Here is a 23,158-nt window from a genome sequence, read left to right on the forward strand (position 1 = left end):
CTGGGACTGACTGCAAATATGTATGGGGTTTCTTTCCGGAATCATGAAAATGTTATGGAATTAGATGGTAGTAATGGTTGTACAACCTTGTGAATATACTAAAAAAACCACTGAATTATACACTTTAAAATGGTGAATTCTATCTTATGTGAATTATGTCTCAACGAATAAGTATACACTCAAATAAACTAAATTAGTTTAAAAAAACAAAATAAATAACAATCACCAACATATCCACAACTCTGTAAGTAAAAACATTATGAATAAAGTTGAAGCTCCTGCTCCTTGGCATTCTGGTCACCGCCAGCCTTCATTACCACCACATAACAGGTCTCTCCCCACACTTACCCCAAGCTCACTCTTCAGATAAACAGAATAAACAATCCTTGGTTAGGAGAACTAGTTCTTCTACCTCTCCCTGCCTACAGTCATCAAAGTTCACATGCTTGAACTTCTCCTAATTACCTTCCAACGGGTTCACATTTCATCCATAACTTCTCTCTGCTTACTGAAATGCTATTCATCCTTCAAGAATCAAAATAAATTCCAATTCATCCATGAAGTGCACCCCAGCCTTCAAAAAATTTTTTTCTAACTCCCACAGAACAGATGCTATAGAAACAATCTGCTTCATAAGTCTTGTTTTCTATGAGGGAAAAGTGCACCAATGCTGACCCTCACCCTCCATTCAGTGGCAGTGTAGAAAACAGACTGAAAGGGGGGCAGGTTTAGTTAAAAGCAAGGAGGTGGGGGCCACTTTAAGGAGATGGCAATGAAGAATTCTATTCTGCATGAGCAAATGAGAAGAGAGGAGGATCAAGTATTTCTTGGAATCTATACTAAGGAAATACTCTCAAGACTGGTGATATACATCATACATGGGCTGTACTTAACAGATCTACAACTTAAATATTAGTTCTCCACTTTCTATATATTTAGAATATAATAAAAAACTTCATAATAAAAAACTGGAAATAGTCCATAGCAAATTACAGTGTATCCATTGAATGACTATAAAGGAATTTTAATATGGGAAGATATGTAGAAAACCCTAAAGATTCCACCAAAAAACTGGTAGAATAAATTAATTCAGCAAAGTAGCAGGATACCAAGTCATCACATAAAAATCAGTTACATTTCTATACACAAACAATGAACAATCTGAAAAGGAAATTACAAAAATATTTCCATTTATAATAGCATCAAAAAGAATAAAATACTTAGGAACGAACCAAGAAGGTAAAAGATATATACAATGAAAACTACAAAATATTGCTGAAAGAAATTAAAGAAGACAAATAAATGGTAACACATCCCATTTTCATGGACTGGAAGACCTAATACTGTTAAAAAGTCAATAGTACCCGAAGCCATCTACAAAGTCAATGCAATACCTACTGAAATCTCAATGACATTTTTTGCAGAAATAGAAAAACCCATCCCAAAATTCATATGGAATCTCAAGGGACCCTGAATAACCAAAACAATCTTGAAAAAGAACAAAACTGGAGGACTCACACTTCCTGATTTCAAAACTTACTAGAAGCTACAGTAATCAAAACAGCGTGGTACTGGCATAACACAGATATATAGACCAATGGAATAAAATAGCCCCAAAATTAACTCTTGCATATATGCTCAAATGATCTTTGGCAAGGGTGCCAAGACCATTTAATGGGGAAAAATCAATCTTTTCAACAAATAGTGCTAGGAAAACTGGATATCTATGTGCAAAAAAATGAATTTGGACCCTTAACTAATGCCAGGTACAAAAATTAACTCAAAATGGATCAAAGACCTAAACACAAAACATAGAACTCGATTCAAAATGGGCAAAGGATTTGAATTGATATTTCTCCAAAGATATACAAATGGTCAATAAGCACATGAAAAGATATTAAACATCACTAATATTAGGGAAGTACAAATCAAAAACACAATGAAATATCATCTCACAGCCATTAGCATGGCTACTTTAGAAAAACAAAACAAAAAGCAGAGAAGTGTTAGCAAGGACGTGAAGAAACTGGAACCCTCGTGCATTGGTGGTGGGACTATAAAATGGTGCAGCCACTATGGAAAACAGTGTGGCGCTTCCTCAAAAAATTAAAAATAGAATTACTGTATGATCCAGCAATTCCACTTCTGTGTAAATACCCCCAAAGAACTGAAAGCAGGGACTCAAACCGGTATCTGGGCACCCACATTCCTAGGAGCATTATTCACATGAGCCAAAAGATGGAAACAACTCAATTGTTCATCAACAGATGAATGAAAAGATAAAATGTGATATATATATACACTGGAATATTATGCAGCCTTTAAAAAGGAAGGAAACTGAGACATATGCTACAACATGGATGAACCTTCAGTACATTATGCTAAGTAAAATAAGCCAGTCACAAAAAGACAACTGCTGACTGAATCCACTTATATGAGGTACTCAAACTAGTCAAAATCATAGAGACAGAAAGCAGAATGGTGATTGCCAATAGCTGTGGGTAAGAGAAAATGAGAAGTTTAGTGTTTCTGTTTTACAAGATGAAAAGAGTTGTGGAGACGGATCGTGGTGATGGCTGCACGATGATATAAATGTAGTTAATACCACTGAACTGTACACTTAAAAATGGTTACAGTGGTAAATTTTACGTTATGTGTATTTTACTACACCTGAAAAAAAGTATACGTAGGAGTTAAATGGTAAGTATGCTTTTTCCATTATTAACCATGCCCTTCCTGATGGAGCACAGGTAATAAACTCAATTTATTCCCAGGGGGTGGGGAATGGTGACACACATTAGGGGGGAAATTCTGTAAGCTCTGTATCAGGCTACATATTTTTAGTATCTAGATAATTCTTGACAATTAGAAAGTCAATCAGGAAAAGACAAACACAAATAAAAAGACGCACAAAGGGCAGGAACAGAAATTCACAAATGGCCAATAAATGTGAAAAAATGTTCAAACATACTAGTAATCAAGGAATGAAACATTAAAGACACAATTTTTCATCTATTAAATTTAGTTTGGGGGAGGTGAAAATAAGGTGTCTTGAACAAGGGGCACTTGTTTCTAATTCACACTCATTGTCTTCACTTCCCCACTCCCATTCAATTACTCCCATCTGTTTCTACCTCCTACTTCTAGTACTCTGGATAATAATACCAATGACCAAACTAATAACCTCTGCGTTGCCAAATCCAAGTAAGCAACTCATTAAACATCTCAGAAGCACTGACGGACCAAGCCTCCATCATCCAGAAACTTCTCTCTGTGGTTTCCATGACACCAGTCTCCTGCTTTTTTCTCTTACCTCGCTGGCTGTTTCTTCTGTCCTGTGCCCATCGTTTTCCTCTATAAGATTTCCAAGCATTATAGTGTCTGAGGCTCACTCAATTTTCACTTCTCTACACTCTTTCCCTAAGTGATCACAGGTAGTCCTATAACTTTGAATATCATCTATATACTGAGTACTCCCAAATTTTTATCTCCAGCTCTAGGTTCTCTTCTGGAAGCTCCAAACCTGTACATCCAACTGCTTCCTCAACATACCAACTTCATATCTAATATACATTTCAAATTTAATACACCCAAAACAGAACTCATGATTTCTCCCACCTCAAATTTCTCTCTTCCATTCTTCTCAGCGAATGCTGCCATCTACTCAAAGTTGCTCAAAACAAGTATCAAAAAGCAAAGAGTTCTCCCTTTCACCAATCTATTTCCAAGTCTTGTTCATTCTACCTCCAAAATATTTGTTAATCTTTCTACTTACTCTTCTCCATCCCCACAATCATGGACCTAGTCCAAGGTACTGTAAACTAACCGATCTTCTAGCTTCCGCTCTTGCCCTCTCCCTCCGCCCAGCAGATTATGCTACTTTCCTTCTTACAGCCTTCAAAAGAGTTCTCATAAAAACTAAATTCCGGGCTTCCCTGGTGGCGCAGTGGTTGAGAGTCCGCCTGCCGATGCAGGGGACACGGGTTCGTGCCCCGGCCCGGGAAGATCCCACATGCCGCGGAGCGGCTGGGCCCGTGAGCCATGGCCACTGAGCCTGCGCGTCCCGAGCCTGTGCCCCGCAACGGGAGAGGCCACAACAGTGAGAGGCCCGCGTACCGCAAAAAAAAAAAAAAAACTAAATTCCTAAGAATGGCTTCACCTGCTCCTATCTTTGAAAGAACATACAAAACCAAAAATATACACTCCATGATAATATCTCTGGACAGTAAAACTATGGGTACTTTTCCTCATTTTTCTTGTATTTTTAAATTTTTCTATGATGAATACCTACTACTTGCTTATTAAGAAAGAGGAAATTATATTGCTGAATACTACATAATATTATATTCTTACATGTTAAGGAGAAAAGGGAATGGAAAATTGTAGTTACAACTCCGTAACTGTTACAAGCTTAAAAGAAAACAGTAGCAAACAAATATCAAAATTCTAAGAATGAGGTGTCAGGGCTGTAGAATTACTGGTGATATTTTCCCTCAACATAATTACATTCACAATAGAAAAAAAAAAAGTTATGAGATAAACCTCATTGTCTTCTGCAATCTGGCCGCAACCCACCAAAGCAGCCTTTCACTCCCACCCCGCACTGTCTCACACCTCTGGTGCTTTAACTCGGGCACCATCTCTAGAGTATCCTCCAACCTTTCTAAATCCTACTCATCCTTCACGGTGGAAGGAGACGGTAGGGAAGCCGACAGGTTGGAGAAAGGTTCCAGGATTCTTGCTGATAAATCCACAACTTGCCGGTGCTGGGGCCAAATCTCGTCTCCAATCCCATCGCAGGCCACCAGGTTTAACGTGCTAAAAGCTCCCGCCAGTGGGGCCCAGGGGACCCCCATCCCCTCAGAGAGCGCGGTGTCCCTTAAAAAATGACACCCCTCACACACCCAAATTCCGGGTTCCCGCTGCGGAGATTCCCCCGGCACACACACTCACCCCGGACCCAGCCTCCTCCTTCGGATCCTCTCCTCTCGTCAGTCACCCGCCCCCTCCCTTCCTCCCCTCAGCCAGGGTGCCAGCGCGTCCGGCGGGGTGGGGGAAGGGCGCGCACGTGCCCGCGCCGCCCCCGCCCAGACAATGCCCGGGAGAACGGAGCGCGCGCCCGGCGGTCCCATCCCGCTCCCGCCAACACTCACCCTTTTTCCGGGTCTCCGGCTGAAGCGCAGGCCCCGCCGGGCGCCGCAAGAGGGTACGGGGGAGGGGAGGCAGCGGGCCAAGCCCCGCGGAGCCGCCCCGCCACGAGGCCCCAGCGACCCCGGAGCCCGCGGAAGCACACTGCTCAGCAGAGCCCGCCCGACCCGTCTGGCCCGGACGTCACCAGCAAGGGCGGTGGCGACGCGCGCGGTTCCGGGGGCGGAGTTCGCAAGGTTGTGGGCGGGGCCGGGGCGGGGTTGAGGCTGTCCTAGACTCTCACCCCGGGCCGGGACGCGCTGGCCCACACTGCCCAGCCCTGACCCGCTACCTGGGGAGCATGGGCGCCGGTTCTGGTAAAGGCACCATCATATATTATTTTCCTCCTTAGAGAAAGATGGCGAGTTCCAGCCCAAAGACAGAATATTCATTCTGCCGGCATTTATGAAGCTTCTACAGCAAGGACCACAGTAGCTATGATTTTTGTATGTGTCATCTTGTACCAAGCTTTGTGCTCTGTGCTAGGGATACAAATAACTATAGTTATTACTAACCTATTTTACAGATGCAGAAACTGAGGCTTGGAAAGGTTATCTAGGTCATACAACTAGTGAGTAACAATCCATCAAGTACTGTTTTCCACCTAAATATCTCTCGAGCCCAACCTTCCCTTTCCTTCTCCCTGTACCACCCTAGAGTAGACCCCATCATCTCTCTGCCCAAGGCCACTGTAGCCTCCCATGTGGTCTCCAGGTATCTATTTCTGTCCCCCTCCAATCTGTTTTCCTCACTACGTAAAGATTTACCATTGGAATTACCAAGGTCTAGAGGGGGTTCACTTTATAATTTGTTTTTCACTTTACGTATGTTATCAATTTTTTGGATGTGTTTAATAAAAATGTTTTAAAGGATTTACTCATATATCTCCAATTGCAAGCCCAGTGCATTGCACATAGTATGCACTCAAGAAGTATTTGTTGAATAAATGAATAGTAGGGCCAGGAACTTACTCCAAAGCCCTGCATGATAAGGAAATAGAGGGATTTATAAAATGTCACTGTTGGCCTCCTGACCTTAATGTCTATTAAGGGTAAAGGCAGATTAACAATATTTGTTCAACAAATTTTTTGTGTGTTTCTATTCTATGTCCTGGCACTGTGTGCCCAGCACTATGTTAGATACTGAGGATCAGAAATGAACAAAACAGTTTCTGCCCTTGTGAAATTTACCGTCAATCTAATCTGAAAGGCCAGGAAAGGACTCTCTTAGCTTTAAGCTAAAACCCAAAGAGAGAATGAGAATCAGGGAGATGAAAATAAATTTCATGGAGAAAGAGGTAGGGTAAGTGGTCAGCATGGGCATGTCTGTATTCTCCTACTTTGGGGGTCTAACCCTGAGGCAGGGGCTTAGAAATATCCAGCTGAGTGTGGAGGAGGCTAGAAGCCCACTTCTCCTGGCTCAGCTTGGAAGGCTGCCCAATTCTGGCAGAAGTCTCACGTTGAGCAGGGCTTAGGAGCAGACAGTAGCTTTAGTGAGAAAGAGGAATCTGAGATAGTGCTGCTGGGTGTCCACAATTTGCAGATGGTGTGCCAGAAACCCAGACTTCTCTTATGCCTTCTGCCAGGCAAGCAGAAAGTAGCATGGGTGAGAGCCATGGACAGGCCAATGGGCACTGTGCCAGGGGCCAGGTGATCCTAAACCAGAGGCTTTATGGTGGACTAATTGGCAGGTAATGATGTGGCTAAGACCCCAAGGATGGGCAGAGCTAAAAACCCAGCAAGAGCTGAAGTGCTCCCAGGTCAGCTGGTGAGAGGAGCAGGGATGAAGGAGTCGGGGTGGGAAGGTGAGACGTCAGACTCTCAAGGTGCTGAAGCAACAGATCATGAGTTTGACAGCCAACAACCTCAGCAGTTGATGCCAGTAGGGCCCTGGTGACCAGGTGTGACTAGGCACATGGCTGCAAAGGCCAGTGAGGACCCAAGCTATGGCTCACATCTCTGCACACAGATCTGAGACCCGTCTGGCCACTCCCTCGAAGCTTCCCTTTGATCCCACAGGCCATCTTCGGAAGTCAAGAGTGGGGAGGGGGGCTTCCCTGATGGCGCAGTGGTTGAGAGTCCGCCTGCCGATGCAGGGGACACGGGTTCGTGCCCTGGTCTGGGAAGATCCCACATGCCGCGGAGCAGCTGGGCCCGTGAGCCATGGCCGCTGAGCCTGCGCGTCCGGAGCCTGCGCGTCCGGAGCCTGCGCGTCCGGAGCCTGTGCTCCACAACGGGAGAGGCCACAACAGTGAGAGGCCCGCGTACCGCAAAAAAAAAAAAAATGATTAAAAAAAAAAAAGTGGGGAGGGGTAAGTTCTGATAGGACTACAACTTTCAATTGACTGAATATTTACCCAAAATGAGATGGTTTAAGACCATATAACTTTCACTGGCAAGTTGTTTTTGTTTGTTTCTCCAGAGTATTTTTTTTAATCGAATGAAAGATTCTTGAAATGCTATAGTGCTTTACGATTTTCAAAAGTTTCACACACGTGATTTCATGTAATTCCATAATAACCCTTTTTCCCCCCTACCCCTATATTGCCTCTCCCCCTTCCCTCTCCCCACTGGTAACCACTAGTTTGTTCTCTATATATGTGAGTCTGCTTCTTTCTTATTTTATTCACTAGTTTGTTGTATTTTTAAGATTCCACATATAAATGATATCATACAGTATTTGCCTTTCTCTGTGTGACTTATCTTACTTAGCATAATGCCCTCCAAGTCCATCCATGTTGCTGCAAATGGCAAAATTTCATGGCTGAGTGAAATTTTATGGCTGAGTAGTATGGCAAGCTTAAATTTAGCCCACTCCCCAACAGGAATGAAAACCCACCAGAAAGTTTTCATCATTTAAAGAGAAATAACAGCTACGGATTTGTATACATACGCACACAGTGTGTACATTTCAGTAACAGAAATAAGCTCTATGAAGCAAATGGGCAGGGTGCTAAGAGAGCACAGCACAGGGGGACCAAATTTAATACGGAGGTAGAAAAAGCCTCCCTGAAAACACATTAAGTGAAACTGAAAGCAGTAGGAGCTGTCGGGTCACGATAAAGCCTAAGACAAAGTGAGAGAAGTTTAGGGTAACTTAAGAGCAGAGTGGCTGGGTTTGGGGCTGAGTCAGGCAAGTACAAGATGGTGTAGGTAGGTGGTGTTAAGATTTTTATCTTTACCTTAAGAACAACAGGAAGTCATCGAAGTGTTTTAAGCAAAGGAGTAATGTACTCAACTTGCCCTTTTAAGGTAATATATTCGACCTAGCAAATGGGTGGGGAATGACTGGAGGGGTGTGTGAACAAAGAAGCAGCCACACAGTTGGAAAGCAATTTGATCATCCAGGTGAAAAATGAGGGTACCTTACAGTGGGCAGCGGAGATGGAGGGAAGCTACCGAGAGACTTGGTAATGAACTGCTAGAAGACCAGGGAAGTGAGAAAAAGCAGCCCCAGCCTTCAAGCAGATGGTGCCCTGCAGTGGAGCCCACGGCTGGAGATTGGATTTCAGGCCCCTCCTCGGCCAGGCCTCCTGCACTGGAGGGGGGCCTGGAAGGAGAAGATTAGGAGAAGAACCGAGGGGGACTGGTTTCTGGAGTTGGCAGATGGTGGATGGTGATGCCATGTACTGAGAGGAGACAGACTGAAGGGAGGACAGATTTTCTATGTTGGGGGTAGTGGTAAGTGAATCAAGAATTCTTGGGACATTTTAAGTTTAAGACATCTACCTGAAGACATTAAACAGGCATCTGTGCACACAATTCTGGGGCTCAGAGAACTGGTGGGTAGCACTGTCAATGTACCCTTGTCAGCAGGTAGTTCTGAGAGCTGATGAGATTGGAGAAAAGACAGCACAGTTCAGAGGGGTTGCACAGTCACAGCCCATAATGTCACACTTTGCTTTATACAAGACAACATTCCAAATGTTGAGAAATATCACATAATAACCTGGATTTCCCCTTCTATGAAAAATCAAGGGACTTCCCTGGTGGCACAGTGATTAAGAATCCGCCTGCCAGTGCAGGGGACACGGGTTCGAGCCGTGGTCTGGGAAGATCCCACATGCTGCGGAGCAACTAAGCCTGCGGGCCACAACTACTGAGCCTACGCTCTAGAGCCCGTGCACCACAACTTCTGAAGCCCGCATGCCTAGAGCCCGTGCTCTGCAACCAGAGAAGCCACCGCAATGAGAAGCTCGTACACCACAACGAAGAGTAGCCCCCGCTCGCCGCAACTAGAGAAAGCCCGCGCGCGGCAGCAGACCCAACGCAGCCAAAAATAAATAAATAAAATTTAAAAAAAGCAAAAAGGAAAAATCAAGCTGTGGTAACCTGGGCCCACATTGCTGTAATTAGATACTAGCTAACACTATGAACCAGGCAGTGTTCCAGGCACTTCACAAATTTAATCTAAGTAACAACTTGATTTTTATGGTTCATACTTTAAGTAAGAGAAAACGGAAGCACAGAAAGGTTGAGTAACTTATCAGAGAGCTAAGAAGTTGTGGAGCTGGGTTGCAGACCCAGGCTATCTGGCACCAGGGCCTGAGGGTTTAGACACCTGGGGTGCAGCTGGGAAGCTGCAATCCCATTTAGAAAAGCCCTGTTGCCTGCAGGGCATGGTCCCACCACTTCCTATTGTTTTCCTGTCCCCGGTAAACCCCATCCCAGTCTGAGCATCGGTTGCCATTTATTGTTTTATTTGCACTGCTGTTTTCTGATATTGGAGAATTATTTATCTATACCAAGTAGAATATTAAAAATATTAAAGGCATCTAACTTCCATGGGTAAGAATTTTAAAATTATTTATTTGTGAAATTTCTGTTTGTATGTTATCTGGTCAGATAGAATTGATAAAAACAGGTTAGTATTTAGGTTAAATATGTATGAGAAACTCATAACTATGTTTCCGTGCTTCTGAAACAGTCACGCTTCTGATACATACTTGGGATCTATCATTCCCAAGTATAAAAGATGAAAATGACACAGAGCGAAGGCAACATAATATTAAATAACTAACTTTTCAATTTCAGACAGTTTTATTTAGATAAGGTTGATCTGAGACTGAGGTCTTGGGAGACTTTGACAGTATGCTTAAACTTAGTTTCAAGTCTTGGGGGAAAAATACGGTTTATGTCAGTTTGGGGTCTTACAGTCTCTCAAGTGGAAGAGGGGGTGGGGTGACTTCGATCGCTCACCAGTCCCTTCCTTAGTAAAAGTGTGAGAGGAGGGAGGTGGGGGTGAATGTTAAACGTACAGTATTAATGAAAGGAAAAGCAACAATTATTAAAGTTAGTCAAGAAGGTTCTAGGAATGATGGCACTGACCCAGGAGAAGGAGCTGGTATTTGGAACGGAGGCTCACTCTGGGAGCTGCAGCCCCCGGCTTCTTGCAGGGCTCCACTGGAGGGGAGGGGTGGGGCAGACTGAAAGCAGCAATCAGATAACCAAGGAAAGCCTGGGAAGTGTGGTGAGGCTCAGGCTCTGTCTGAGAGTGGGAGGGGAATCTGGCTCAGATGGACAATTTTGCTAAGCTCTGCCCCAGAGATCCCCAGGCTGGAAGTATCCTCCTGGCCTCCACCCTGGGAAGACCAACCACCCTTCTGAAGATTAACAGGGACCCCTGGAGCCCTTGTGGTCATGAGGTTCCCCTACCAGAATGCAGTCACTAATTAGACTTCTAAAATGAGAACCTCACACGTACAGTGCCAAGCAAACTGTTAAAGTAGTTAGTGCCTGGGAATTATGCTCGGGTTGTTAAAAATAAATGATTGTCCACAACCAAGTCCAAACAAGAAACCAAACGTCTGGTTGGCCTTTTTGGATTTTGACAAAACTATATCCCACCCTTGAAGATCTTACTGGACCCCATCCTAACCCACAAAGAAACCATGCATTGTGCTTCTCCTCTGCGTGGATTGGGCAGTCACCACAAATGCAGACTTGGGGAATGGGGAAGGTGATGCAAAACATTTTCACTGGTGCAAAAAAAGAAATGGGTATTTGCCCTGAAAGGAAACTTTCTATGGTTGGAAGTGGTTGGGTTCTCTGTATTTGTTTCATATGAAAGTGAAGATGAGGAGAACTTGGAACTCTCATACATTGCTGATGCGAATGTAAAAGGGTGCAGCCGCTTTGGCAAACAGCTTGGCAGTTTCTCACAATGTTAAACACAGAGTTATCATGTGTCCCTGCAGTTACAGTCCTAGGCAAATACCCAGGAGAAATGAAGCATATGTCCACACTGTATTTGTACAGGAATGTTCATAGCAAATGCATGTATCTCAATAAGGTTGTTTAAAAAAAAAAAGAAGTCATCTCTGGGCACAGGCTAAAAATATCTGAAAATTACTTGTAAAGTTAACATAAATATACAATTTCAGCTGTAATATGATTTGATTGTGGTGGAATCTAGACAATGTAAAAAGGGGAATGTACAAAAGTAGTCCTGCTTAAACTTCTGGGTCAAGCTTTAAAGACCGAAGACCTCTGATTTTAATTTGGTTACATTTCCTCATATCTTTCATCAGCTGTTAGGTGTCTAGTTAATACAATACTGTGATATTTTCATTTATTGTTTATTTTTTTAAAGTGGTTTTCTACACTACAGCCCTCTGTTATTAAAGATAAATAATGACACTAGTGCTAAGCTTATTAATTTGTTGACAGAATTTTTATATACTTTAATTTTCTTGATGGTATCTACTTATATTATCCTCTGGTAGCTTTTATCATGATCTTTTCCTGGCTTCCTATTTTATGGCTCATCTGCTCTAGAAATGCTCCGCAAATGCCCTCAGTCAAGAGGTATAGTCCTGGCTGTAAACAGCCCTCATTCCCAAATATAATAAGAGGCCTCTGGTGGCCTAGATGAAGCCAAAACAAATAATATTGCATATACATCAGGTTTCGAAAAGCAGTTACTGCCCAGAGTGCTGTCCTGTTGACCCTGATATTGGGAGGCTTATTTGGCCTGTACCATGGGGCACCCAATGGTAGATTGTGGGATGTTGCCCCTGTAGTCAGATCTCGGATGCTTAAAATGCAAGTGAACAGGGGATTTTAGTTGGGAAGAGTAATCGTCTATAAATAGACCTTGGCAGTGAGACATACCACCTGCACAATAACTTTTATTCTCCAAACACTTATACTTTATTTTTATTTATTATTTTTTTTGTGGCGGTACGCAGGCCTCTCACTGTTGTGGCCTCTCCCATTGCAGAGCACAGGCTCCAGACGTGCAGGCTCAGCGGCCATGGCTCATGGGCCCAGCCGCTCCGCGGCATGTGGGATCTTCCCAGACCGGGGCACGAACCCACGTCCCCTGCATCGGCAGGCGGACTCTCAACCACTGCGCCACCAGGGAAGCTCTAAACTCATACTTTATATGGCCATTATGTTTCTCCTTCTGTGCTTACAAAATGCCTTATTCATATGTTCAGAGTAAACTCATCCGGGTTTGGTGTCCCCAGCTGAGCATCAGATAATGTCAGAACAGTCATAAATGTGCCTAGAGAAGAATTGTTCACATTATAAAAGGAACAAAAGGAGGGGAAACTATCAGTTTTCTGAGCTGCTTTGTATTCTATTCACTATAGAAAACACTGACTGGAGAATTTCAGTAGTCAGAGTTTGTGTATAGAATGAGTTTGGATCTTCATAGCCCAAAATGCAGGCAGTCTGTTGTAAAGATAAAAAAAAAAAATCATAATATTGGGAATGATAGCTGGGAAAGCTGCTTTTTGTTTTGTTTTGCTTTGTTTTTTGACTCAATTTTATACTGCTTGTACAGTGTTGACATTTATATTTTGTGTAAAAGATTTATTTATGCAACAGCATAGGGCTGAGAAGCTGTGCCTCTCCTTGGCCCCCTTTGTCACCATGTCTCTCTCCTTGGAACTCTCCTTTTAGATGTGGCATACATGACAGCTTGGCAGATGTCACATCCACTCCCAACCCTTTTTCCCTTGCCTTCTTCTATAGAAGCCAGAAAGTTAAACACTCAATTTCCTATCCTCCCTTGAAGCCAGGAGTGACCATGTGACTCAGTTGTAGCCAAGAAGATGAAACCGCAAGTTCAGTGAATCAAAAGAGAGACTCCCAAAGAAAGGGGAGAGTTGTAGCTAGTCCTGCCTCAGCCTCTCTGTCCCCTTCTTCCTGCCTTGAGTTTGGATGTGATGCCTGAAAGTACGGCAGCCATCTTTCAACCATGGAGTTTCAAGCCAACACCTTAAAAACGGGACAGAAAGAAAGCTGGAGCCTGGGTCTTTTATGATGGTACCAGGCCTGGACTGCCAACTTGCTATGTAAGAAAAACATCATTTGTTTGTTTAAACAACTTGTGGCCAGACTTTCTGTTATTTTCAGCCAACCACATTCCTTTATGACACACGAGATTTCTTCAATGTGCTTCTTTCCTATTCTCAACTTCTCAGATGGCTCTTTCTCAGTCTCCACCCCCAGCTCCTCTTTCTCTGCCTATGCCTGAATACTGAGATTTCTGTGTCTTCTCTCCTTGTTCTATTCTCATTTCTTGAATAATTTTCTCCATGGGCACAGCTTCAACTGCCCCTTACATACCAACAAGTTCCAAATCTAGATCATGAATTTGGGCCTCCAACCTGAACCTGGACCATTATTTTCAAGTGCATTTAAGACATTTCCCTTTGTATGGCCCTGAAGCAAATTCTGCCTATCCATAATTAAACTCATTTTTTTCCCCAGCCAAGCCTTACTTTTCTCCCTTCTCTTACTATTTTGATTAGTTTCACCACCCACTCAGTTATCTGAGATAGAAACTTTGGAATCATCCACTCCTTGTTTACCTTCACAGGTCACATCCAGTTAGTCTCCAGGTGTTACTGAATCCATCTCTTAAATTCTTCTTAGGTCAGCTCTCTCTCCTTTATTCCCTCACCATTGCCCTGGTCCAGGTGCCCACCCTTTCCACCTGGACTTCTACCCTCTCCTCCTAATTGGTTGTGCTGCCTTCCTACTCTCCCTATCTAGTGTGTTTCAACTGCTGGGGTCAACTTTCTAGAACACATCTGATCACTTCACTCTACTATTTAAAACACCTCAGTGCCTTGGCCCCATTACCTAGGGCCAGTGGTTCTCAAATTTTACTGTGCACCCGCATAACCTGAAGGACTCGTTTAAACATAGATTGCTGGGCCACTCCTCCAGAGTTTCTGATTCAGTAGGTCTGGGGTGGGTCCTAAAATGTATATTCCTAACAAGTTTGAGGATGGTGCTGATCAGGGACCACATTTTGAGAACCACTGGTCTAGGCTAAAATTAAAACTCTTTAACATCAGGTTTAAATCATTTACAACCTACCTTCCCAGTTTCTGGCCGCTGCTCACCACGTTCCATAAGTTTTTTTGGGTTTTTTTTGGCCGCACAGCATGCAGGATCTTAGTTTCCTGACCGGGGATCGAACCCTATCCCCCTGCAGTGGAAACATAGAGTCTTAACAACTGGACCACCAGGGAAGTCCCCGTAAGTTATTTCTGAGGTCACCTGCCACTCTTATGTCCAGGTCTCAATCATTCTCTTCCCCGTGTCTGGAATGCACATCCCCCTTCTCATTCCTGGCAAACTCCCTACCAGTTCTTCAAGGAAAGTCCAGCTCCGGCTTCCCTACTGAAGAATTAATTTACTGCTTCCTCCTCTACACTCTTTTGGCACTTCATACACAGGGTACTTTAGAGTCCTGCTACTTAATTGGTGGTCCTCAACCAACACTAGGGCCATCACCTGGGAGCTTGTTAGAAAAGCAGAGTTTCAGGCTCCACCCCAGACCTACTGAATCAGAATCTGCAATTTAACAGGATCCCCAGATGATTCCCATGCCAGCTGAAGTGTGAGAAGCACTGCTGTGCAGGGCCTTGTGATTGATAGATGCTCTGATGACAGTATTTCCTTTAGTTCCTCCAGCATTCCCATGGCTCGTTATTATTGTCCACAATTTAAAAAGAGGAAACAGAGGCTGGTAGTAGCAGAGCTGCGATTCAAACCCAGGGCCGTCAGGCTTCAGAAATCTGTGCTTGCTCTCCATACTATACCCATCATCTGCCTATTACTGGTCTTCACACATAGTATTGTAATTATCTATCCATAAGTCAGCTCCCTGTCCAGGTAAGGAGATGCTGAGCGGGGCAAAGTCCTATTGTCTCTAGAAATCAAGGAAGAAAACTGCACTGAAAACAAGGAAGTACCTTTGTTCTTTCTCACTGTCAACTACAGTTCTAATAGCAACTTTGGGTAGGATGAGGTTCCTGAAAGAGTTTATACAAATTTTAAAAATATAGCAGCTTTATTGAGATATAATTCATAAATCATATAATTAACTCAAAGTATACAATTCAATGGTTTGTAGTAAACATATTCACGGAATTGTGCAATCACTACCCCAAAACGAACCACATGCCAATTAGCAGTCGCTCTCCATTTCCCCCAGACCCTCCATCTCTAGGCAACCACCAACCAACCTCTGTCTCTATAGATTTGCCTATTCTGGGTGTTTCATATGAATGGAATTGTACAATAGGTGGCCTTTTGTGACTGGCTTCTTCCACTTAGCATAATGCTTTTAAAATTCAGTCATGGTGTAGCATGTATCAGTTCTCTTTTCCTTTTTATTGATGAATGAAATTCCACTTTTTATTTATCCATTCATCAGTTGATAGACCTCTGAGTCGCTTCCACCTTTTGGCTGTTACAAATAAATAATGCTGTTAAAAGCACTGTTGAAGTTTTGGTGTGGATATATGTTTTTATTTCTCTTGGGTACTCACCTAGGAGCTGGGTTATGTGGTAACTCTATGTTTGACTTTCTGAGGAGCAGCAAGACTGTTTTCCAAGGTGGTTGTACCATTTTACATACTCAGGAGCAGTGTATGAGGATTCCATTTTTCCTACATCCTTGTCAACATTTGTTATTATCTGTCTTTTTAAAAAATTCAATTTATTTAAACTAAAAAAAAAAAAAACACCCCAAAGCCTGTGTTTTTTATTATAGTCATTTTAGTGGGTATGAAGTGGTAGCTCATTGTGGTTTTGATTTGCATTTCCCTAATAACTAATGATATTGAGCATCTTTGCTTATTAGCCATTTGTATATCTTCTTTGAAGAAATGTCTACTCTGATCTTTTGCCCATTTTGAAGTTGGGTTTTTTTATTTTATTGTATTGAGTGGTAAGAGTTCTCTATGTGTTGTGGGTTGAATGTGTCTCCTCCAAAAGATCTGTTGGAGTCCTTGCCCTCGACACCTCAGAATATGACTTTATTTGGAGATAGAATCTTTACAGATGTAACCAAGTTAAAATGAGGTTTCATGGTGGGGTTAATCTAATATGGTGGGTGTCCTTATAAAAAGGGGAAAATTTGGACACAGAGAGACATGCATACAAGTAGAACATCATGTGAAGATGAAGGCAGAGAACAGGGTGATGTAGCAGAAGCTAAGGAATGCCAGAGATTGACAGAAAATACCAAGAAACTAGATGAGTGGCATGGAACATTTTCTTCCTCGCAGTCCCCAGAAGAAATCGAGATACCTTGATCTCAGACTTCTATCTTCCAAAACTGTGAAGCAATAAATTTCTGTTGCTTAAGCCACCCAGCCTGTGATACTTTGTTATGGCAGTCTCAGGAAACTAGTACACTATATATTCTAGATACAAGTCCCTTAACAGATTATATGATTTGCAAATATTTTCTCCCATTCTGTGGATTGTCTTTTCAGTTTCTCAATGGTATGCTTTGAAGCACAGAAGTTTTAAACTTTTATGAAGTTCAATTTAATTTTGACTCCTCTGCAGGGTTAGTTTTTAAGGGCAGCCTTTGAGATTTATTCTGATCCCAGGAGGGGTCTTCTTAGCGGTTTCTTTCCCTAGTTCTCACTGGTAAACTAGCTGACCTGTGTTTGTCGACCTCTTGGAGCTACCAGCCTTCCCTTAACTGTCTACCACCATTGTGGTGGACAGTTTGAACATCTCCACACTCTGTTAGAAATAAAGGCAGTCAGCTTTACAAGCAGGGTGCTATGCTGGGGTCGTAGGCTCTGGTCTTCTTGACCCGCCTTTCTTGGTGTGGAACGTCTGCCAACCAAGTAGGGGCTGGCTGGAGGAAAGGTGCCTCTACCTCTCAGCGATACTCACCTGGAAATTAGCCTAGGCAACATGGAGTCGTGGGGGCATGCGAAATGCTGGTGGCCTGCCCTTCCCACGGAGACCTCTTTGCCTGGGAGCAGGGGAGTCCCATCTTCTTGACCACATCCACTTGGAGTGTAGCTTCTGTCACATTGAGTTGGGAGGGAAAGTGAGGTAGAGCGTGCATAGTGGTTTAAGTGCTACAGACTCTGTTCTTACTAAGTTTCAGCAGATTTTTTTGAATAAATGTTTCTTTACTTATTATACGCCATTAGGATAATTTCTAGAGACTTTAAATGTTGTTATTTTTAAAATAATTTTCACCAATTACACTTGTTTTGCTGAGGTGGGGGTCTGTGAAACTCTTTACACCACTATTCCAGAAGTAATTTATATACTTTTGATAAAAAATGGGATCATAGCAGTTGTGGAGGTAGGGGTAGGGGTGGGGTTAGGGATAGCAGTAGCAGAGTAAGTCAGGAATAAAAGATTGGGTAACAACCCTTCAGGACTTCCAGTTAGCGAACAAGAGAGAAGCAGTAGGTGTGAACAAAACCAGGAATCACTAAAGAAATTTGGAGGCTTTATAACTTCCCCATTCCTCTGTTTTTCAATATATCCCTTCTGCCTCCCATACTGATAATCAGTCAGATAAATATTCATTACCTACTCTGTGCCAGGCACTTTGCCTGGTCCTAGGGTTAGAGTTAGGTTAACAAGATAGACTTGGTCCTTGCCCTCAAGGAGTGAAAAATAAATCCCTTTGGGGAATCAGGAAAGGCATCATAGATGAGGTAGCATTTGATCTGGACTCAGAAGCAAGGAGAGGGTTATTGCTGAACCTAGATTTAGACAGAAACCCAAAAGCTAATGATAAGATCAGGGAAAGTCACTGTTATGTAAGATGCCAGGAGATCATTAAAAATATGATTTAACACATTTTGATGAAATTTTTCAGGTCTAGGCAAATTCAAAACAGGCCATTTGTCATTGGCACCCTACGTTCTAGCCACTTTGTCTCTCCTTTCACTTTCAAGTGACCTTGGGCCTTCCAAAACTACCTACTAAGGCATCTTACCCCAGCTGGTCCTCTCCTCTGGGCTGGATTCTTGGCTAGATTCTTGGAGCTCACCAAATAAGGGATGGTATCTAATTTTGAAGAGTCCATAATCTGGGACAGGGAGGTAAAGAGTCAAGTAAACAGTAAAGTACTCTCACAGAGGTAATATCAAGGAGGTAATGGGGGCACACAAGAGCCCATCTAACTCAGACTGGGCTTATTACCAAACCAAACTTGGGTCCACTTGCCCGCATGCAGTAAAGCACTCTACTGACACCTGGTTGTGGTGAAGGATAGTACAGCGTTCATTGCAGGGCCAAGCAAGGAGTCCAGGGCAGCTAGTGCTTGAAAGACCAGAATTCCCCAAATGGTTTCAGGAAAAGGTTTTTAAAGATAGGGTGAGGTGTGTGATCAACTCGTGGACATTCTTCTGATTGGTTGGTGGTGATGATCAGAAGTCAACATCATCAACCCGGTTCCAACCGGTCTAGGGTCTACATGTTGTGGGCAGCATACAGTTAATTTCTTCCACCTGGTGGGGGTTTCAGTATCTGCAAAACAGCTCAGAGGACATGGCTCAGAATATTATCCATAGCCCTTGAGAAGGAACCAAAGGTCCTTGACTTTGTTTAACGGCTACAACTATTATTTTGTCTTGCTTGACTGTTTTCCTTTCTGCATTTTCTCACTTCTCTGATTAAATTTATTCTTTGACTAGGACTTCCCTGGTGGCGCAGTGGTTGAGAGTCCTCCTGCCGATGCGGGGAACACGGGTTCGGGCCCTGGTCTGGGAGGATCCCACATGCCACGGAGCGGCTGGGCCCGTGGGCCACGACTATTGAGCCTGCGCTCTAGAGCCCGCAAGCCACAACTACTGAAGCCCACATGCCACAACTACTGAAGCCCACCCGCCTAGAGACTGTGCTCTGCAACAGGAGAGGCCACTGCAATGAGAAGCCTGCGCACCACAAGAAAGGGTAGCCCCTGCTCGCCACAACTAGAGAAAGCCCACGCGCAGCAATGAAGACCCAACGCAGCCATAAATAAATAAATAAATTTATAAAAAAAAAAAAATTTATTCTTTGACTAAAGTTTATCTATAGACAAAAGGCAGGCCAAGGATATGAGGGAGGGGATCCTGTTCTGGGAAGGCCCCATAGGGCTCTGCTTGGTTACAGGATGGGAAGAGGGTGATCACGGAAGCTCCCCTGAGGAAATGAATCCTAGCTCTTTCAGAGAATGTAGGGGAGATAGCTGGAGGCCAGGCATTCCAGGAGAAGGAAACCAGGCACAGAGATGGGTAAGCCCAGGAAGCGTTCCTCCTCTCTCCCCCACCCCACCCAAGATTTGGGGAATTCCAAATTGTATTGATTTTGACAAGAAACAAAGTTTCCCTCTCCCTAAGGAATTCAGATCTTTCTCTCTCCCTCTCTCTCTCCACTAGCCCTTAGCAGCCAGTCAGGTACATGAACTGGTGTCAGCTGAGCGTTTCCACCGCAGATTTCAATCAAGGAGTCAGTGAGGTAAAGATAAATTTATTAGCATGGTGGCTGGGTAGGGATGTTCTATCCAGATTATTTTTGCTTAAAGATAATTGTGTGTGTCCTGCTTCATAGCTCTCTAGAGCTGCCCCAGTTTATGCCTATTTTCTGGGTAGGATACTTGGCTGCCTCATCAACTCTGTGAGCCTCTGCTACCTTCCAATAAATTTCCTATTCAGATAGTGTTGTTTCAGTCACATGCCAACAAGGAATTTTGATCTTAGGCAAACCACTTAGAAGGCTCTTCCATAGAGATAATGAAGGCCTGAACTAAGGCATTGGTAGGGAGGAGGGAAAGTAAGATGGATGGATAGATAAACAGATAGATCGATTTAGATATAAAGAGGAAAAGTTCCTGGCACAAGGTATGTACTCAATATTTGAATGCATGATTGAATAATAGGAAAAATTACTCTTAGGTTTCAGTCAATTTTGTTGCTATTAACCAGAAAGGAAAATACAAGATGAATCTTTTTGGAGAAAGCTGCTTTTGAGTTTCAGGTTCTAGTAGTCCCATATTGAGGACTCATACAGAAATTTCTAGAAGACATTTGGATATAAGTATCTTGTCTGAACATTTAGATTTAGGATCCATCAAATATAGTCATAACTGGGACCATAGTGGTGGATAAAATTACCCAGGATAATTATCTGCAGGGTAAGAAGAAAGCCTGATGATTGAGGATTTAGGGCAGAGGCAGAGGAAGAGCCCATGAAAGAGAAGGAAAAGGAAAAGGAAAAGTATGGCTATAGACAAGATAGGAAAATGTCATCAGGAGCATCAAATTTGTTAAATAAGATAGGGACTTAGAATTTAACAACAAAGATGTAATTGGAGCTCTTGGCAAATGTGATTTCTGTAGTGGTGTAAGTATGTGAGCCAGATTGCGGTATATGAAGAAGTGAAGCAAAGGAGAGACTTTTAAAAAACAGGGTTTAGCCAGAAAGGAACTTGGGGCTGCAGAAAGGATTTTAAAGATGGGAGAGGCTAGAGTATGTTTAAATGCTATGGGAGGCTTCCCTGGTGGCGCAGTGGTTGAGAGTCCGCCTGCCGATGCAGGGGACACGGGTTCGTGCCCCGGTCTGGGAAGATCCCACATGCCGCGGAGCGGCTGGGCCCGTGAGCCGTGGCCGCTGAGCCTGCGCGTCCGGAGCCTGTGCGCCGCAACGGGAGAAGCCACAACAGTGAGAGGCCCGCGTACCGCAAAAAAAAAAAAAAAAAAAAAAAAAAAAAATGCTATGGGAAAGTGCTCATAGAGAGGTTGAAAATCAGAGAAGGATGTAGGGGGAAGTCCCTAAGATGCTGGTTGAGTGGGATTCAGAGTTCAGGTGGAGGAGGGACACCTAAATTCTGAAGAAGAGAGACGATAGGAAAGAAGTATAGGAGGAGAGATTCTACTTCATGTCCTTTAAGTCTCTGAAGGAGAAAGCAAGATCAACTGCTGAGAAGAGCGTGGAGTACGCCAGGAGAGTGGCGAGTGAGTTGAAGCCTTGCCAAGAGTATCTTGCCCAATTGAAGTTGGAGATCACACAATTTTAGAGGTATAAATTAGCTGATTTTCTCTACCTGTGTTCAATAGCTTGGGAGTAGGAGCAGAGAAGGGCCAACCACTGGGATGATACACATGGAGGCAGTAGGAGAATAAGTGGAACGGGAGATCAAAAGGGTGAGCAAATTTTGAGTGCTGGTGAGTGTTGGAATGACATTGTGATGATGGAGTGCAGGCTGGAAAGGGATAATGGGTAACCCAGGGGCCTGCATGAAGAGGTGTTAGAAGACTGGAGATCTAGATAAACTCACAAGGAAAATCACAGAATGAGAGAGATGGAAGGAAAGGAAGGCTGTGGCAAAAGACAGAAAGGCTTTGGAGTTTAAGGTTTCATAGGAAAAATAATTCTGGGTGATGAAATGATCCGAGGAATGGCCTTCTGTGTTACTTGGGAGTGAGTGAGAGTGAAGGTCTGTTGACTAGAGGTCAAAACAACGTGAGGCTAGAGCAAAGGGATGGGTCCTATACGCTTAAATGACCCAGGATAATGGCAGAAATCAAAATTAAAGACTATGAGTCAGAGGTCAAAATTTGCTAACAAACAATTTTATGAATGGTAGGTATATGGAAACCACAAGTTGAGAAGTGGAAAATGCAACAAACTAGGACATTAGTGTAATGTTATTTCCATGTGTCAGTAAGCAGCCCTTCCCTGATTGCTATGTATTTCCTCACTCGACAGAAAGCTCTGGAGGGCAGGGCCTGTCTTATTAATCCCATAGCATCTTACCCAGTTCTTGGCAGCAGTCGGAAAGAAGAGACCATACAATCTCTTTACTCTAGAAAGTGCTGATTCTTTATTCCCATTTACACAGTTCTCAGTCCCTGGAATCCTGTAAGTTCCTCTATCATACTATATGTAGAATTTATCTATTCATATGTCTGCTTCTCCCATCATTCTATAAACTTTGAGAACAGGAACTGTCACATTCATTACTGTAATCCCAGAGGAAACATTCTGTCTGATCCACATTAAGGACGCCAGTGTTTTGTCAAATAAATAAATGAATACATAAACGAATGAACCTCTCAGCTGTTAAGAACTACCATTCCTGATTAAGCACCACTGCCAAGTACTGGGCTTTGGTCTCTTCCTTCCCGTTGATGCCAAGCACTGAGTAAGAGTGGAATTAATCTAATAAAACAGGCCCTGCCCACCAGCAGCTTTCTGTCACGTGAAGGAGCAAGTGAAGGAGAGGGAAAGAAGCAAGTGAAGGAGAGGGAAAGAAGCAAGTGAAGGAGAGGGAAAGAAGGTTGGATAGAAGCATCTTACATTGCCATGTAGTCTAATGAAGGTTGCACAAAGCAGAAGGGGAGTCCTGGAGCCCAAATCCACCATCAGAAGGAACATGTGTGCCTTAGTATTCCTGTTACAAGTCACTGGCTGAAAGCAGCTGGTAGGAGGTGTGTGGGCTCAGCACAAATGCAACATGGATTTCAAAGCCAGCAGCTGGGGCATCATTTGGTCAATTATGCTCTCTGTGGTTGGAGGCTAGTCAGGCCCATTTCCATAGCTGTCACACCATGCTAGAAAGCTTCTTGGAGTGTTGCTTTCTGTTTTGTTTCACCTCCTCTGTTTACTCACCTGCAGACACTGAATTCCTATAAAGCCTTACTATCTTTGGTATCATCCACCACATCTCAGTAGGAGTGTGTTAAGAAAGT

At 43.4% G+C, this 23,158-nt stretch overlaps 1 protein-coding gene across 6 annotated transcripts in view; it reads right to left on the minus strand.

Annotated features, from left to right (window-relative positions):
- Nucleotides 1–5,323, minus strand: part of YEATS2 (YEATS domain containing 2) — a 109,084-nt gene extending 103,761 nt beyond the window's left edge. For all 6 annotated transcript variants that reach the window (XR_009519296.1, XM_060011043.1, XM_060011044.1 and 3 more), the window contains exon 1: nt 5,154–5,323. The gene's annotated coding sequence lies outside the window, so the exon portion shown is untranslated. The remainder of the gene's footprint in view (nt 1–5,153) is intronic.
- Nucleotides 5,324–23,158: the final 17,835 nt, after the last annotated feature.

Source organism: Delphinus delphis, chromosome 4, assembly GCF_949987515.2.
Source record: "Delphinus delphis chromosome 4, mDelDel1.2, whole genome shotgun sequence".
Classification (NCBI taxonomy): Eukaryota; Metazoa; Chordata; class Mammalia; order Artiodactyla; family Delphinidae; genus Delphinus; species Delphinus delphis.